We start from the raw sequence: 15703 nt of genomic DNA on the forward strand, positions 1-15703 counted from the left end.
AGCGGACAAGAAGGCCGGCAACGTTAAAGGTATATGTGATATACATGTTATTGATGTGTACCTTACCAGCGCTCGTAGTAGCTCCTGGGTATTTGATACCGGTGCTGTTGCTCACATTTGCAACTCAAAGCAGGAACTGCGGAATAAGCGGAGACTGGCCAAGGACGAGGTGATGATGCGCGTGGGGAATGGTTCCAAAGTCGATGTGATCGCCATCGGCATGCTACCTCTCCATCTACCGTCGGGATTAGTTTTAAACCTTAATAATTGTTATTTAGTACCAGCTTTGAGCATGAATATTGTATCAGGGTCTTGCTTAATGCAAGACGGCTACTCATTTAAGTCAGAGAATAATGGTTGTTCTATTTATATGAGTGATATGTTTTATGGTCATGCTCCGCTGGTGAATGGTTTATTCTTGATGAATCTCGATCGTGATATTACACATATTCATAGTGTGAGTACCAAAAGATGTAAAGTTGATAATGATAGTCCCACATACTTGTGGCACTGCCGCCTTGGTCATATCGGCGTTAAGCGCATGAAGAAGCTCCATACTGATGGACTATTAGAGTCTCTTGACTTTGAATCATTTGACACATGCGAACCGTGCCTCATGGGCAAGATTACTAAGACTCCATTCTCAGGAATAATGGGGAGAGCAACTGACTTATTGGAAATTATACATACTGATGTGTGTGGTCCAATGAACGTTGAAGCTCGCGGTGGCTATCGTTATGTTCTCACTCTCACCGATGATTTGAGTAGGTATGGGTATATCTACTTGATGAAGCACAAATCTGAGACATTTGAAAAGTTCAAGGAATTTCAGAGTGAGGTCGAGAATCAACGTGACAGAAAAATTAAGTGTCTACGATCTGATCGTGGAGGAGAATATTTGAGTCACGAGTTTGGCACACACCTAAGGAAGTGTGGAATCGTTTCACAACTCACACCGCCTGGCACACCGCAACGCAACGGAGTGTCTGAACGTCGTAATCGCACTTTATTAGATATGGTACGATCTATGATGTCTCTTACCGACTTACCGCTATCATTTTGGGGATACGCATTAGAAACTACAGCTTTCACTTTAAATAGAGCACCGTCTAAATCCGTTGAGACGACACCGTATGAACTATGGTTTGGCAAGAAACCTAAGTTGTCGTTTCTTAAAGTTTGGGGCTGCGATGCTTACGTGAAGAAACTTCAACCAGAAAAGCTCGAACCCAAAGCGGAGAAATGCGTATTCATAGGATACCCTAAGGAAACTATTGGGTATACCTTCTATCTTAGATCCGAAGGTAAGACCTTTGTTGCCAAGAACGGATCCTTTCTAGAGAAAGAGTTTCTCTCGAAAGAAGTAAGTGGGAGGAAGGTAGAACTTGATGAGGTAATTACACCCCCTCTCGAACAGGATAGTAGCGCAGCGCGGGAAGTTGTTCCTGTGGCGCCTACACCAACTGAAGAGGAAGTTAATGATGATGATCATGAAGCTTCGGATCAAGTTACAACTGAACCGCGAAGGTCCACAAGGGCACGCTCCGCACCAGAGTGGTACAGCAACCCTATGATGGAAATCATGTTGTTAGACAATGGTGAACCTTCAAACTATGAAGAAGCAATGGCGGGCCCGGATTCCAACAACTGGCTTGAGGCTATGAAATCTGAGATAGGATCCATGTATGAGAACAAATTATGGACTTTGGTGGACTTGCCCGATGATCGGCGAGCCATAGAAAATAAATGGATCTTCAAGAAGAAGACTGATGCAAACGGCAATGTAACCGTTTACAAAGCTCGACTTGTCGCAAAGGGTTTTCAACAAATTCAAGGAGTTGACTACGAAGAGACTTTCTCTCCCGCAGCGAAGCTGAAATTAGTCCGAATCATGTTAGCAACTGCCGCCTTTTATGATTATGAAATTTGGCAAATGGACGTCAAAACAGCGTTCCTTAACGGGAACCTTAAGGAAGAGTTGTATATGATGCAACCAGAAGGTTTTGTCGACCCTAAGGGTGCTAACAAAGTGTGCAAGCTCCAGCGCTCCATCTATGGGCTGGTGCAAGCATCTCGGAGTTGGAACATTCGCTTTAATGAGGTGATTAAAGTGTTTGGTTTCATACAGGTTTATGGAGAAGCCTGTCTGTACAAGAAAGTGAGTGGGTGCTCTGTAGCTTTCCTCATACTGTATGTGGATGACATATTATTGATGGGGAATAATATAGAGATGTTGGAGAGCATAGCCAAGGAGCCCAGGTTTCACCGAAAGACGAAGCACATCAAACGCCGCTACAACTCCATCCAGGACCATGTCCAGAGTGGAGTGATAGATATTTGTAAAGTACACACGGATCTGAATATTGCAGACCCGTTGACTAAACCTCTTCCACGAGCAAAACATGATCAACACCATAATGCTATGGGTGTTCAATACATCACAATGTAACTAGATTATTGACTCTAGTGCAAGTGGGAGACTGTTGGAAATATGCCCTAGAGGCAATAATAAAATGGTTATTATCATATTTCCTTGTTCATGACAATCGTCTATTGTTCATGCTATAATTGTATTAACAGGAAACAGTAATACATGTGTGAATAAATAGATCACAATGTGTCCCTAGCAAGCCTCTAGTTGGCTAGCTCGTTAGTCAATAGATGATCATGGTTTCCTGATCATGGGCATTAGATGTCATTGATAACGAGATCACATCATTGGGAGAATGATGTGATGGACAAGACCCAATCCTAAGCATAGCACTAGATCATATTGTTCGTATGCTAAAGCTTTTCTAATGTCAAGTATCTTTTCCTTCGACCGTGAGATTGTGCAACTCCCGGATACCGTAGGAGTGCTTTGGGTGTATCAAACGTCACAACGTAACTGGGTGACTATAAAGGTGCACTACGGGTACCTCCGAAAGTGTCTGTTGGGTTGGTACGAATCGAGATCGGGATTTGTCACTCCGTGTGACGGAGAGGTATCTCTGGGCCCACTCGGTAGAACATCATCATGAGCTCAATGTGACTAAGGAGTTAGTCACACGATGACGTGCTACGGAACGAGTAAAGAGACTTACCGGTAACGAGATTGAATAAGGTATTGGTATACCGACGATCGAATCTCGGGCAAGTTCTATACCGACAGACAAAGGGAATCGTATACGGGATTGATGGAATCCTTGACATCGTGGTTCATACGATGAGATCATCGTGGAGCAAGTGGGAGCCACCATGGGTATCCAGACCCCGCTGATGGTTATTGGCCAGAGAGGTGTCTCGGTCATGTCTGCCTGTCTCCCGAACCCGTAGGGTGTACACACTTAAGGTTCGGTGACGCTAGGGTTATAGGGAATTGTTATACAAGGTTACCGATAGTTGTTCGGAGTCCCGGATGAGATCCCGGACGTCACGAGGAGCCCCGGAATGGTCCGGAGGTAAAGATTGATATATAGGACGGATGGTTTCGGATACCGGAAGTGTTTCGGGCATCACCGGTAACATATCGGGACCACCGGGACCACCCGAGGTGGCCCCGGGGGTCCACCGAAGGGGGGCAACGACCACGGGAGGTAAGGTGGGCGAAGTGGGGAAGGGAACCAGCCCCTAGGTGGGCTGGTGTGCCTCCCCACTCAGCCCAATGCGTGGGGGAGAGAAAAGGGGGGGGCAAACCCTAAGCCAGGTGGGCCTAAGGCCCACCAGGGGTGCGCCACACCCCTCCTCCCCCCCTTGGCCGCCGCACCAGCCCCCATCTAGGGCTGCCCCCCCCCCCAAGAGAGGGAAACCCTCAAGGGGGCGCAGCCCCTCCCTCCTCCTATATATAGTGGGCACTTTTGGCCATTGGAGATCAGACTTTTGCCTCTCCCTCGGCGCAGCCCTGCCCTACTTCCTCCTCCTCTCTGCCGGTGCTTGGCGAAGCCCTGCCAGGAGACCTCGTCTCTCCATCGACACCACGCCGTCGTGCTGCTGGAGTTCTTCCCCAACCTCTCCCTCCTCCTTGCTAGATCAAGGTGCGGGAGACGTCACCGGGCTGCACGTGTGTTGAACGCGGAGGTACCGTAGTTTGGCACTAGATCGAAATCGCTGCGAGTACGACTCCATCAACCGCGTTCTAGCAACACTTCCGCTTAGCGATCTTCAAAGGTATGAAGATGCTCTTACCCCTCTCTCGTTGCTGGTCTCTCCATAGGAAGATCTGAATATGCGTAGGAAAATTTTGAATTTATGCTACGTTACCCAATAGATAGGATCTAAAACACACATATATTGGTGACAACATAATAGGTTCAGATCTGAAATCATGGCACTTGGGCCCTAGTGACAAGCATTAAGCATATCCAAGTAGTAGCAACATCAATCTAGAACATAGTGGATACTAGGGATCAATCCCCGTCAAGAACTAACTCGATTACATGATAGATCTCATCCAACTCATCACCGTCCAGCAAGCCTACGATGATATTACTCACAAACGATGAAGAGCATCATGGAATTGTCGATGGAGAAAGGTTGATGATGATGATGGCGACGATTTCCCCTCTCCGGAGCCCGAAACGGACTCCAGATCTGCCCTCCAGATGAAGAACAAGATGTGGCGGCGCCTCCGTATCGCAAAACGTGATGAAACCTTCTCTCTCATTTTTTTCGGACGAGACGGAAGATATAGAGCTGAGTTTGGGGGCGGTGGTGCCACGTGGGCCCCACGAGCCCTCATGGCGCGGCCAGGGGGTGGCCGCGGCCTGTGGGCTTGTGGCCCACTGGTCCACCTCCTTCGGTGGATATTTGCGCAGGTATTTTTCTTTTATTCCAGAAAAAATCTCCGTAAATTTTCAGGACATTCCGAGAACTTTTATTTCTGCACAAAAAGAACACCATGGCAATTCTGCTGAAAACAGTGTCAGTCCGGGTTAGTTCCATTCAAATCATGCAAATTAGAGTCCATAACAAGGGCAAAAGAATTCGGAAAAGTAGATACGATGGAGACGTATCAACTCCCCCAAGCTTAAAGCCTTGCTTGTCCTCAAGCAATTCAGTTGACAAACTGAAAGAGACAAAAGAAAAACTTTGACGAACTCTGTTTACTCTTGTTGTTGCAACTATGTCTAACTCATATCCAGAGTTTCAGCAAGATCACAAGCAAACCACATAAGCAAATGACATCTAGGTCTCACGGTAAACTCATATCAATGGCATAATCAACTAGCGAGCAAATAATAATAAGCCTCAATTGTCAACACTTCAATCAAAACAACATGAAGCAGTACGAATAGATGGTATCTCGCTAGCTCTTTCTGAGACCGCAAAACATAAATGCAGAGCACCTTCAAAGACCAAGGGCTGACTAAACATCGTAATTCATGGCAAAGAAGATCCAGTCACAGTCATACTCAACACAATTAAAAGCAAAGCATAAAAATGACAGAGGTGCTCTCTAATTGGTGCTTTTGTAAGAGGAGGATGACTCAACAGGAACATAAATAGACAGGCCCTTCGCAGAGGGAAGCATTGATTTGCAGGGGTGCCAGAGCTCAAGCTTTGAAAACAGAGATAATAATTTTGGGTGGCATGCTTTCATTGTCAACGCAATGACTAAGAGTTCTCAACATCTTCCACGCTACACATGCTATAGGCGGTTCCCAAACAGAAAAGTAAAGTTTTGACTCCCCCAACCACCAATCAATCACACTCCACGGCTAGCAGAATCCTCGGGTACCGTCCATACCAACATCAATCCAGGGGAGTTTTGTTTGCAATTATCTTTTCGATTTGAGCATGGAACTGGGAATTCCAATTACCGACCCCTTTCTCGTGAATGATAGTGAATAAACACATATCGAGGATAACACGCCTAGCATGGAGATACCAATAGCCCCCTGTCACCACATGAGCGGTTCGAGCATGCAAAACAGATTATTTCTTGAAGATTTAGAGAGTGGCACATGCAAATTTACTTGGAACGGCAGGTAGATACCGCACATAGGTAGGTATGGTGGACTCATATGGCACAACTTTGGGTTTATGGAGGTGGATGCACAAGCAGTATTCCCTCTTAGTACAAGTGAAGGCTAGCAAAAGACTGGGAAGCGACCAACTAGAGAGCGACAAGAGTCATCAAAATGCATTGAGATTAACTAACATTGAGTGCAAGCATGAGTAGGACATAAATCACCATGAACATGAACATCATAGAGGCTATGTTGATTTTGTTTCAACTACATGTGTAAACATGCGCCAAGTCAAGCCACTTGAAACATTCAAAGGAGGATACCATCCTATCATACTACAACACAGTCATCTCATCATTCATGTTGGCAACCAAGGCAAACCATTATAAGCTCCTAGCTAAGTAAGCATGGCATAAGCAACTATGATCACTAAGTTGTCATTGCAAACATGTTTCTCTCACAACAAAGCTGAACTAGGAACAGTGAGCTAGTCATATTTACAAAAACAAAATAGATCGAGTTCATACCATCTTTTCCAGGCTCAGTCACTTCATCATATATCGTCATTATTGCCTTTCACTTGCACGACCGAACGATGTGAACAATAATAAGAGTGCTCGTGCATTGGACTAAAGTTGGAATCTGCAGGCAAACACAAAGGAGAAGACAAAGTAATATGGCTCTTTGAAAGCTAAACAAGTATGCATGCAAGAGCGAGTAAACATTGTAACCAATATCTTCTACCTTGACCCAAAGAAAAAAGAAAACTATCTACACGGGAAAGCTCCCAACAAGCCAAAGAAGAAAAAGAAATTCTTTTTGTTTTTTTCTCAAACTAGATAGACACATGAAAAGAAAACGAGAAGAAGAAAATAAACTAGCATGGATGATAAAGTGGCAAAGTGTGAACACCGGCTAACAAAGTGAAAGCATAAGCAAGAATGTAAGGTCGGTGAGAACACGTACTCCCCCAAGCTTAGGCTTTTGGCCTAAGTTGGTCTACTCCCAAGGATGGTCCTGGCGAAACCCAAAATCATAATGGGGGTTATACGGGAGCGCTGCAGCTACTGCCTGAATAGCTGCCTTACGGAGACGAGCAGCCTTTGACTCCCTCTCATACTCCTCTCCCTATCCTCTAGTTATGTAATATCTCCGTTTTACCAAGGAGTAATTTCCCCAAAACAGTTCGGAGAATGGTGATTTGAGCAAAGAGATCGAAAATCCCAGCAAGAGGAGCAAGAACATGGGTTTGAGCTGCAAAACGATTTTTTCTGGAGGTAGGAGAACCAGATGAGAGCAAGAATGAGTGGAGGGGTGCCTGTGGGTCCCACAAGCCTGGGTGGCCCGGCCAGGGGGTGCCCGCGCCCCTAGGGCTCATAGCCCACTGGTATGGCCCCCAGACAGACTCTTTGTCCCAGTATTTCTCAAAAAATCTTGAAAAATCATACTTGATTTTCACAGCGTTCGTAGAACTTTTATTTTCGGGGTACTTTTCTACCGGATGCTAAAACAGAAAACAGGGAAAACTAAACTAAATCTATCATTTTTCTTCTAAGCAACCTAAAGTGAAAGCTTGGAACACAGGTTTGTGACTCCTTGATTCATCCATCTCATGGTCATCGAAAGAAATCCGTCAATGGAGTTGATCAAGTCTCCTCGACAAAACTTCTCGAATCGCAAAAGAAGACGGAGAATTTTTGAATAGTCACTAGGTCACCTCAATGAGGATGTGTATCTCCCCAACAAGCAAATCATACTTCATCTTGACACGAGGAATATGGCATTCAAAGCTCCCAATAAGAATCAATGAAGTCTTTTTGATAGCATTGATGCAGTGTACTCGATATTGTTTCTTCGGAAAGTGCACTGTATGCAAATTACCGTTGATATGGAAAGTTACATTGCCTTTGTTGCAATCTATAACAGCCCCTATGGTGTTTAAAAAGGGTCTTCCGAGGATGACAGCCATGACATTGTCCTCGGGAATATCCAAGAAAACAAAGTCTGTTAAGATAGTGGTGTTAGCAACCACAACAGGCACATCCTCGCAAATGCCGATAGGGAAAGCAGTTGATTTGTCGGCCATTTGCAGAGAGATTTCAGTGGGTGTCAACTTATCCAGTTCAAGTCTACGATAAAGAGAGAGAGGCATAACACTAACACCGGCTCCAAGGTCGCATAACACAGTTTTAACGTAGTTGCCTTTAATGGAGCAAGGTATAGTGGGCACTCCAGGATCACCTAGTTTCTTCGGAGTTCCACCCTTGAAGGTATAATTAGAAAGCATGGTGGAAATCTCAACCTCAGGTATCCTCCTCTTATTAGTCACAATATCTTTCATGTACTTAGCTGTTGGAATTATGCCCTAGAGGCAATAATAAATATAGTTATTATTATAATTCCTGTATCAAGATAATCGTTTATTATCCATGCTATAATTGTATTGAATGAAGACTCATTTACATGTGTGGATACATAGACAAAACACTGTCCCTAGCAAGCCTCTAGTCGGCTAGCCAGTTGATCAAAGATAGTCAGTGTCTTCTGATTATAAACAAGGTGTTGTTGCTTGATAACTGGATCACGTCATTAGGAGAATCACATGATGGACTAGACCCAAACTAATAGATGTAGCATGTTGATCATGTCATTTTGTTGCTACTGTTTTCTGCGTGTCAAGTATTTATTCCTATGACCATGAGATCATATAACTCACTGACACCGGAGGAATGCTTTGTGTGTATCAAACGTCGCAACGTAACTGGGTGACTATAAAGATGCTCTACAGGTAACTCCGAAGGTGTTAGTTGAGTTAGTATGGATCAAGACTGGGATTTGTCACTCCGTGTGACGGAGAGATATCTCGGGGCCCACTCAGTAATACAACATCACACACAAGCCTTGCAAGCAATGTGACTTAGTGTAAGTTGCGGGATCTTGTATTACGGAACGAGTAAAGAGACTTGCCGGTAAACGAGATTGAAATAGGTATACGGATACTGACGATCGAATCTCGGGCAAGTAACATACCAAAGGACAAAGGGAATGACATACGGGATTATATGACTCCTTGGCACTGAGGTTCAAACGATAAGATCTTCGTAGAATATGTAGGATCCAATATGGTCATCCAGGTCCCGCTATTGTATATTGACCGAGGAGTCTCTCGGGTCATGTCTACATAGTTCTCGAACCCGCAGGGTCTGCACACTTAAGGTTCGACGTTGTTTTATGCGTATTTGAGTTATATGGTTGGTTACCGAATGTTGTTCGGAGTCCCGGATGAGATCACGGACATCACGAGGGTTTCCGGAATGGTCCGGAAACGAAGATTGATATATAGGATGACCTCATTTGATTACCGGAAGGTTTTTGGAGTTACCGGGAATGTACCGGGAATGACGAATGGGTTCCGGGAGTTCACCGGGGGGGGGGGGGGGGCAACCCACCCCGGGGAAGCCCATAGGCCTTGAGGGTGGCGCACCAGCCCTTAGTGGGCTGGTGGGGCAGCCCAAAAAGGTCCCTATGCGCCTAGGAAAGAAAATCAAAGAGAAAAGAAAAAAAAGAGGAGGTGGGAAGGGAAGGAAGGACTCCCACCCACCAAACCAAGTCCAACTCGGTTTGGGGGGGGGGAGCCTTCCCCCTTGGACTCGGCCAACCCCCTTGGGGCTCCTTGAGCCCCAAGGCAAGGTCCCCTCCCTCCCACCTATATATACGGAGGTTTTAGGGCTGATTTGAGACGACTTTTCCACGGCAGCCCGACCACATACCTCCACGGTTTTTCCTCTAGATCGCGTTTCTGCGGAGCTCGGGCGGAGCCATGCTGAGACAAGGTCATCACCAACCTCCGGAGCGCCGTCACGCTGCCGGAGAACTCTTCTACCTCTCCGTCTCTCTTGCTGGATCAAGAAGGCCGAGATCATCGTCGAGCTGTACGTGTGCTGAACGCGGAGGTGCCGTCCGTTCGGTACTAGATCGTGGGACTGATCGCGGGATTGTTCGCGGGGCGGATCGAGGGACGTGAGGACGTTCCACTACATCAACCACGTTCACTAATGCTTCTGCTGTACGGTCTACAAGGGTACGTAGATCACTCATCCCCTCTCGTAGATGGGCATCACCATGATAGGTCTTCGTGCGCGTAGGAAATTTTTTGTTTCCCATGCGACGTTCCCCAACAGTGGCATCATGAGCTAGGTTCATGCGTAGATGTCTTCTCGAGTAGAACACAAAATTTTTTGTGGGCGGTGATGTGCGTTTTGCTGCCCTCCTTAGTCTTTTCTTGATTCCGCGGTATTGTTGGATTGAAGCGGCTTGGACCGACATTACTCGTACGCTTACGAGAGACTGGTTTCATTGCTACGAGTAACCCCGTTGCTCAAAGATGACTGGCAAGTGACGGTTTCTCCAACTTTAGTTGAATCGGATTTGACCGAGGAGGTCCTTGGATGAGGTTAAATATCAACTCATATATCTCCGTTGTGGTGTTTGCGTATGTAAGATGCGATCCTACTAGATACCCATGGTCACCACGTAAAACATGCAACAACAAATTAGAGGACGTCTAACTTGTTTTTGCAGGGTATGCTTGTGATGTGATATGGCCAACGATGTGATGTGATATATTGGATGTATGAGATGATCATGTTGTAATAGAAAATATCGACTTGCACGTCGATGGTACGGCAACCGGCAGGAGCCATAGGGTTGTCTTTATACTAACGTTTGTGCTTGCAGATGCGTTTACTATTTTGCTAGGATGTAGCTTTAGTAGTAATAGCATGAGTAGCACAACAACCCCGATGGTAACACGTTGATGGAGATCATGGTGTGGCGCCGGTGACAAGAAGATCGTGCCGGTGCTTTGGTGATGGAGATCAAGAAGCACGTGATGATGGCCATATCATGTCACTTATGAATTGCATGTGGTGTTAATTCTTTTATGCACCTTATTTTGCTTAGAACGACGGTAGCATTATGAGGTGATCTCTCACTAAAATTTCAAGACGAAATTGTGTTCTCCCCGACTGTGCACCGTTGCTACAGTTCGTCGTTTCGAGACACCACGTGATGATCGGGTGTGATAGACTCAACGTTCACATACAACGGGTGCAAAACAGTTGCGCACGCGGAACACTCGGGTTAAGCTTGACGAGCCTAGCATGTGCAGACATGGCCTCGGAACACATGAGACCGAAAGGTCGATCATGAATCATCTAGATGATATGATTAGCATAGGGATGCTTACCACTGAAACTATACTCAACTCACGTGATGATCGGACTTGAGCTAGTGTAAGTGGATCATGAACCACTCAAATGACTAGAGAGATGTACTTTTGAGTGGGAGTTTAGCGAATAATTTGATTATGTTAAACTCTAATTATCTTGAACATAGTCTAAGTTCACTTTGAATCTATTTGTGTTGTAGATCATGGCTCACGCGACAGTCATCCTGAATTTTAATACGTTCCTAGAGAAAGCTAAGTTGAAAGATGATGGAAGCACCTTTGTAGACTGGGCTCGTAATCTTAAGCTAATCTTACAAGCTGGAAAGAAGGATTATGTCCTTAATGCTGCGCTAGGAGACGAACCACCCGCTACGGCTGATCAGGATGTTAAGAACGCTTGGTTAGCGCGTAAGGAGGACTACTCAATAGTTCAATGTGCAGTCTTGTATGGCTTAGAACCGGGACTTCAACGTCGCTTTGAGCGTCATGGAGCATTTGAGATGTTCCAGGAGTTGAAGTTTATCTTTCAGAAGAACGCCCGGATCGAAAGGTATGAGACCTCTGATAAATTCTATGCTTGCAAGATGGAGGAAAACTCGTCTGTCAGTGAACATGTGCTCAAAATGTCTGGGTACTCAAACCGTCTAGCTGAACTGGGGATTGAACTCCCGCAAGAGGCTATCACTAACGGAATCCTTCAATCACTGCCGCCAAGCTATAAAGGCTTTGTGTTGAACTACAACATGCAACGGATGAACAAGTCACCCGGCGAGTTGTTTGCGATGCTGAAAGTCGCAGAGTCTGAACTCCGTAAAGAACATCAAGTGTTGATGGTGAATAAGACCACTAGTTTCAAGAGAAACGGCAAAGGCAAGAAGGGTAATTCGAAGAAGAGCGGCAAGCCTGTTGCCAATCCAACGAAGAAGCCCAAAGCTGGACCTAAGCTTGAAACGGAGTGTTACTATTGCAAGGGTATGGGTCACTGGAAGCGCAATTGCCCCAAGTATCTGGCAGATAAGAAGGCGGGCAAAGAAAAATCAGGTATATTTGATATACATGTTATTGATGTGTACTTAACCGGCTCTCGTAGTAGTGCCTGGGTATTTGATACCGGTTCTGTTGCTCACATTTGCAACTCGAAGCAGGAACTGCGGAATAGACGAAGGCTGGCGAAAGACGAAGTGACGATGCGCGTAGGAAACGGTTCCAAGGTTGATGCAATCGCCGTCGGCACAGTGTCACTTCAGCTACCATCGGGATTAGTGATGAACTTAAATCATTGTTATTTAGTGCCTGCGTTGAGCATGAACATTATATCTGGATCTTGTTTATTGCGGGACGGTTACTCTTTTAAGTCTGAGAATAATGGTTGTTCTATTTCTATGAGTAACATCTTTTATGGTCATGCACCGAATGTGAGAGGATTGTTCATATTGAATCTTGATAGCGATACGCATATACATAACATTGAGACCAAAAGAGTTAGAGTAAACAATGATAGCGCCATATTTTTGTGGCACTGCCGCTTGGGTCATATTGGTGTAAAGCGCATGAAGAAACTCCATGCTGATGGACTTTTGGAGTCACTTGACTTTGATTCACTTGACACGTGCGAACCATGCCTCATGGGCAAGATGACTAAGACTCCGTTCTCCGGAACAATGGAGCGTGCAAGTGACTTGTTGGAAATCATACATACCGATGTGTGTGGTCCAATGAGCATAGAGGCACGCGGCGGATATCGTTATTTTCTCACCTTCACTGACGATTTAAGTAGATATGGTTATGTCTACTTGATAAAGCACAAGTCTGAAACATTTGAAAAGTTCAAGCAATTTCAGAGTGAAGTGGAAAATCATCGTAACAAGAAGATCAAGTTCCTGCGGTCTGATCGTGGGGGTGAATATCTGAGTTTCGAGTTTGGTGCTCACTTAAGACAATGTGGAATTGTTTCACAGTTAACACCGCCTGGAACACCACAGCGTAATGGTGTGTCCGAACGTCGTAATCGTTCTTTGTTAGAAATGGTGCGATCTATGATGTCTCTTACTGATTTGCCGCTATCATTTTGGGGTTATGCATTAGAAACAGCTGCATTCACTTTAAATAGGGCACCATCAAAATCCGTTGAGACGACACCATACGAACTGTGGTATGGCAAAAGACCAAAGTTGTCGTTTCTTAAAGTTTGGGGATGTGATGCTTATGTCAAAAAGCTTCAGCCTGAAAAGCTGGAACCCAAAGCGGAAAAATGCGTCTTCATAGGTTACCCAAACGAGACAGTTGGGTACACCTTCTATCTCAAATCCGAGGGCAAAGTGTTTGTTGCTAAGAACGGAACTTTTCTCGAGAAGGAGTTTCTCTCGAGAGAATTGAGTGGGAGGAAGATAGAACTTGACGAGGTTGTCGAACCTCTCATCCCTCTGGATGGTGGCGCAGGGCAAGGGGAAACCTCTGTCGCTGCAACGCCGGTTGAGGAGGAAGTTAATGATGATGATCATGAAACTCCGGTTCAAGTTTCTGTCAAACCACACAGGTCGACGAGACCACGCGCTGCTCCAGAGAGGTTCGGTAATCCCGTCTTATCAATCATGTTGTTAGACAACAATGAACCTGCAAATTATGAAGAAGCAATGGTGGGCCCAGATTCCAACAGATGGCTAGAAGCCATGAAATCCGAGATAGGATCCATGTATGAGAACAAAGTTTGGACTTTGGAGATACTACCTGAGGGCCGCAAGGCTATTCAGAACAAATGGATCTTTAAGAAGAAGACGGACGCTGACGGTAATGTTACCGTTTATAAAGCTCGACTTGTGGCAAAGGGTTTTTCACAAGTTCCAGGAGTTGACTACGATGAGACCTTCTCACCCGTAGCGATGCTTAAGTCCGTCAGAATCATGTTAGCAATAGCTGCATTTTTTGATTATGAAATCTGGCAAATGGATGTCAAAACGGCGTTCCTTAACGGTTTCCTTAAGGAAGAGTTGTATATGATGCAACCCGAAGGTTTTGTCGACCCTAAAAATGCTGACAAGGTGTGCAAGCTCCAGCGATCCATTTATGGACTGGTGCAAGCATCTCGGAGTTGGAACAAACGCTTTGATGAGGTGATCAAAGCATTTGGGTTTATACAAGTGGTTGTAGAATCTTGTATTTACAAGAAAGTGAGTGGGAGCTCTGTGGCGTTTCTAATATTATATGTGGATGACATATTACTGATTGGAAACAACGTAGAGCTTTTGGAGAGCATAAAAGTTTACTTGAATAAAAGTTTCTCTATGAAGGACCTAGGAGAAGCTGCTTACATTCTAGGCATTAAGATCTATAGGGATAGATCGAAACGCCTGATAGGACTTTCACAAAGCACATACCTTGATAAAGTTTTGAAGAGGTTTAAAATGGAACAGTCCAAGAAAGGGTTCTTGCCAGTTTTACAAGGTACGAGATTGAGTAAGACTCAGTGCCCAGCAACTGATGAAGATAGAGAGCATATGCGCTCCGTCCCCTATGCTTCAGCCATAGGTTCTATCATGTATGCGATGCTGTGCACTAGACCGGATGTTAGCCTGGCCATAAGTATGGCAGGTAGGTTCCAGAGTAATCCAGGAGTGGATCACTGGACAGCGGTCAAGAATATCCTGAAGCACCTGAAAAGGACTAAGGAGATGTTTCTCGTGTATGGAGGTGACGAAGAGCTCGCCGTAAAAGGTTACGTCGATGCAAGCTTTGACACAGATCCGGACGACTCTAAGTCACAAACCGGATACGTATTTATTCTTAATGGGGGTGCAGTAAGCTAGTGCAGTTCCAAGCAAAGCGTCGTAGCAGATTCTACATGTGAAGCGGAGTACATGGCTGCCTCGGAGGCGGCTAAGGAGGGTGTCTGGATGAAGCAGTTCATGACGGATCTTGGAGTGGTGCCAAGTGCACTGGATCCAATAACCTTGTTCTGTGACAACACTGGTGCCATTGCCTTAGCAAAGGAACCAAGGTTTCACAAGAAGACCAGACACATCAAACGACGCTTCAACCTCATCCGCGACTACGTCGAGGAGGAGGACGTAAATATATGCAAAGTGCACACGGATCTGAATGTAGCAGACCCGCTGACTAAACCTCTTCCACGTCCAAAACATGATCGACACCAGAACTGTATGGGTGTTAGATTTATTACAATGTAATTCACATGGTGATGTGAGGGCTAGATTATTGACTCTAGTGCAAGTGGGAGACTGTTGGAATTATTCCCTAGAGGCAATAATAAATGTATAGTTATTATTATAATTCCTGTATCAAGATAATAGTTTATTATCCGTGCTATAATTGTATTGAATGAAGACTCATTTACATGTGTGGATACATAGACAAAACACCGTCCCTAGCATGCCTCTAGTTGGCTAGCCAGTTGATCGATGATAGTCAGTGTCTTCTGATTATGAACAAGGTGTTGTTGCTTGATAACTGGATCACGTCATTGGGAGAATCACGTGATGGACTGGACCCAAACTAATAGACGTAGCAT

The sequence above is a fragment of the Hordeum vulgare genome, chromosome 7H (genome assembly GCF_904849725.1).
Source record: "Hordeum vulgare subsp. vulgare chromosome 7H, MorexV3_pseudomolecules_assembly, whole genome shotgun sequence".
In the NCBI taxonomy this organism is placed as follows: domain Eukaryota; kingdom Viridiplantae; phylum Streptophyta; class Magnoliopsida; order Poales; family Poaceae; genus Hordeum; species Hordeum vulgare.